The sequence below is a fragment of the Sceloporus undulatus genome, chromosome 5 (assembly GCF_019175285.1).
Source record: "Sceloporus undulatus isolate JIND9_A2432 ecotype Alabama chromosome 5, SceUnd_v1.1, whole genome shotgun sequence".
Taxonomy (NCBI): Eukaryota; Metazoa; Chordata; class Lepidosauria; order Squamata; family Phrynosomatidae; genus Sceloporus; species Sceloporus undulatus.
Genome location: NC_056526.1, coordinates 106,986,964 through 106,989,978, shown reverse-complemented (window position 1 = coordinate 106,989,978; position 3,015 = coordinate 106,986,964). Strand labels below are relative to the sequence as shown.

The 3,015-nt window shown below is 46.8% G+C and overlaps 1 protein-coding gene across 1 annotated transcript in view; it reads left to right on the top strand.

Moving 5' to 3' along the window:
• Window positions 1-1,043: 1,043 nt before the first annotated feature.
• The window catches only part of TSPO (translocator protein), a 32,501-nt gene continuing 30,529 nt past the window's right edge, over window positions 1,044-3,015 (top strand). Inside the window, exon 1 of the mRNA XM_042467103.1 lies at window positions 1,044-1,129. The gene's annotated coding sequence lies outside the window, so the exon portion shown is untranslated. The remainder of the gene's footprint in view (window positions 1,130-3,015) is intronic.

The window sequence follows — 3,015 nt, the reverse complement described above, 5'->3', positions numbered from 1 at the left end:
CCAGTTACATCTACTGGTTTCTGCACATAAAAGTGTGCCTGAACTCCATCTGTTCATATAATAATAATAAATAATAAAATTTATTTTTACCCTGCCTTTCCAAAATATGATCAAGGCGGCTTACAAAATTTAAAACATTACAGTACAGGATAAAAAAGAATGTTCATATGTATGTGCATCAGAGTTGATTCTGAAGCTAAAATGCAGTATCTCACAATACAGAAAACATGCCAAGGTAGCTGTCTTGGCCATTTAACAAATATGAACAAAAGTAAAAAAATCTCTCTCTCTCTGGCTTTGCTTCGCAAATGAAGATTCAGGAAGGACTCATCCCGTGCTTTGTACAAGCGCATTGGTGACTAAAAAGGCCAATCCGGGACAAACAGGTCCAGTTGCAGAAAGCACAGCGGAAAGTCTCCTTGGGTGATGTTTCTGGGTTGTGGTTCTTTCTGCGTTGTCGTTTCTCTTTGAGGCTCGTTCGGCATGAGTTTTTGAAAAAGGCTGCAGCATCGTGGATAGTGCGTCTCCATGCCTCCAGATGCGAGGCATACACATACACACAACAACAACAAAAAAAGGACTGAAACAACATGCAGGCATCTGACTAACATCTCCAATTGTCCCCCCAGCCCAGTTTGGTTTGTAACATCTTGCTTGAGAGTTCCTGCATGGCAGAATGGGGTTGGACTGGATGGCCTTCGGGGATCTCTTCCAGTTCTATGATTCTATGATGGGGGGTATGACTGGGGGGGGGGGGCTTTTCTTAGACCGGAGGGGGGGGTCTGGGGGGGGGGGGGGGGGAAAGGGGGGGGGGGGGGGGGGGACTCGGGGGAGCGGGAGTGTGTAAAGTGAGGGGGGGGGCATCCACATGGGAAAGTTTTTCAACCTGTGTGAGGGGGGCAGAGATGCTATTTCAGAGCCAAAGGGAGGAAGGAGGCCAGGCAACTAGTTGGAAAGGCTCCACTGTGACCTTTCCAAAGGCTACTATGGCACCAGTCTGCAAGCCCAGCCCTTGCTCTCCCCCGCCTGCCTTGGAGGAGGAGCATTTGCAGTGCCTTTTCCCTTACAGAGAGAGAGAGTTTCACTTCTGGGTTGTTCCCTTTCTTCCCGCTTTTGCCTCTCCAAGCAGGTAAGGGAGACTCCTCCAGCCTTTCTAATGCAAGGGACCCTTTGGCTTGGGCCACTTCTCTCTTCTTGCAGAGGCTCCAGGCTTTGGTTTTTTACCCCCCTCTTCTCCCCCAAAAGATAGGGAAGGCTGCCCCATGGCCAGGGGAAATGGATGGAGGACTTTCCAAGGGCTGCATCCACACTGGAGAGATAACCCAGTTTGACAGCGCTTTAACTCTTTGTGTGGCTGAAGTGCTATGGAACTGTGGGAGTTGGAATTTGTTGTGGGCCCAGAGTGGAGCAGAACAACAAACTCCAACTCCCAGAATTCCATAGCACTTCAGCCAAAGAGTTAAAGCGCTGCCCAACTGGGTTATCTCTCCAGTGTGGATGCAGCCAAGAAGGGAAACAAATATGGAGGGTCTGCCCAAAGGAGAGCCTATCCCTAAGGGGTTTCCTTGGCCAGGTTTTTTTTTTCCAGAGGATGGTTTCCCTTGCCTTCCTCCTGAGGCTGAGAGAGTGTGACTTGCCCAAGGTCACCCAGGGGGTTTCCATGGTTGAGTTAGGACTCGAACCCTGGCTTCCAGAGTTGGAGTCCAGCGCTCAAACCACTACGCCATTGCCGGCTCTCATCATCATCATCATCATCATCATACATAATAACAACAATATTGGATATTGGATGGCCCTTGTGGTCTCTTCCAAAGCTCTTCTATGAGTCTGTGATTCCATGAGAATAACTTGCAAAGGGCAGCTTGAGAAGGGGTCGTGGCTAAATTATTGTCCCAATTTAATCCTGTTTTCATGTACTTGTTTTGGGTATGCTTTTAATGGTACTGTTGGTTAATATCATAAACTGCCCTAAGCCCCAGTTTTGGGGAAAAGGATATATAATATATAATCATAATATATAACAATGATAATAATTCTTTCCTGTTGCCAAAGCACTTGGTCTCTGATTTCAAGGTGCCGCTGGCTGCTTTGCAGCAGAGTAATAGCTAAATGTAGCTTGTAGTCCAAAACACTGCAGAAATAATCCAGTTTGAGACCGCTTTGACTGTCCAGGTTCGATGCTAGCGAATACCGGGAATCATAGTTTTGTGAGGCATATTGCCTTCTCTATCAGGAAGCTCTGGTGTCACACCAAATTATGATTCTCAGGTTTCCCTAGCACTGAGCCCAGGCAGTTAACACAGCCTAAAACCAGATGATTTTTGCAGTGTGCTTCGAACCGGCATCCTACACCATGAAATGGTAGCAGAGCAGCCAGTAACAGTCTTTTGTAGGATCTTCCTAGTAGCATGGAGCAAGGGGTCAGCCACTAGCTGCCAGTGAGCTAAATCCAGCCTTCTGAAAGGTGCCACCTGGTCCCTACAGATGCCCACAGAGGCATAGCCAATGTGGAGCAAATGGCACCCCGTGACAAAAGGGACTTTATTGGCAGTTTAAAGGAGAGAGCTTAGGGTGACAGCAAAGCCATCCCCCTGCCAACATAGTCCAAAGAGCTAGTCAAAAACTATAGGGTCCCGGTCAGATTACTATAGTATTCTGATATAATTTACTTTATACACTGGGGCCTTGGTATCCACTGAGGTTTAATTCCAAGACCCACCATGGATACCAAAAACCCGTGGCTACTTAAAAAGTCCCATTAAATACAGTGGCATAGGGCGTCCCTTATAAAAATGGTAAAGTCAAGGTTTCCGTTTGGAATTCATATTATTTTTCAATATTTTCAAGCTGTGGATGGTTGAATCCGTGGATAAAAAAATCTGTGGATACGGGGGGAGGGCAACTGTACTCACTGGAGATTTGTGGTGAACATTATATACTCAGTGGCGACTGGTGAACATTATATATCCAGTGGCAACTGGTGAACATTATATACTCAGTGGCGACTGGTGAACA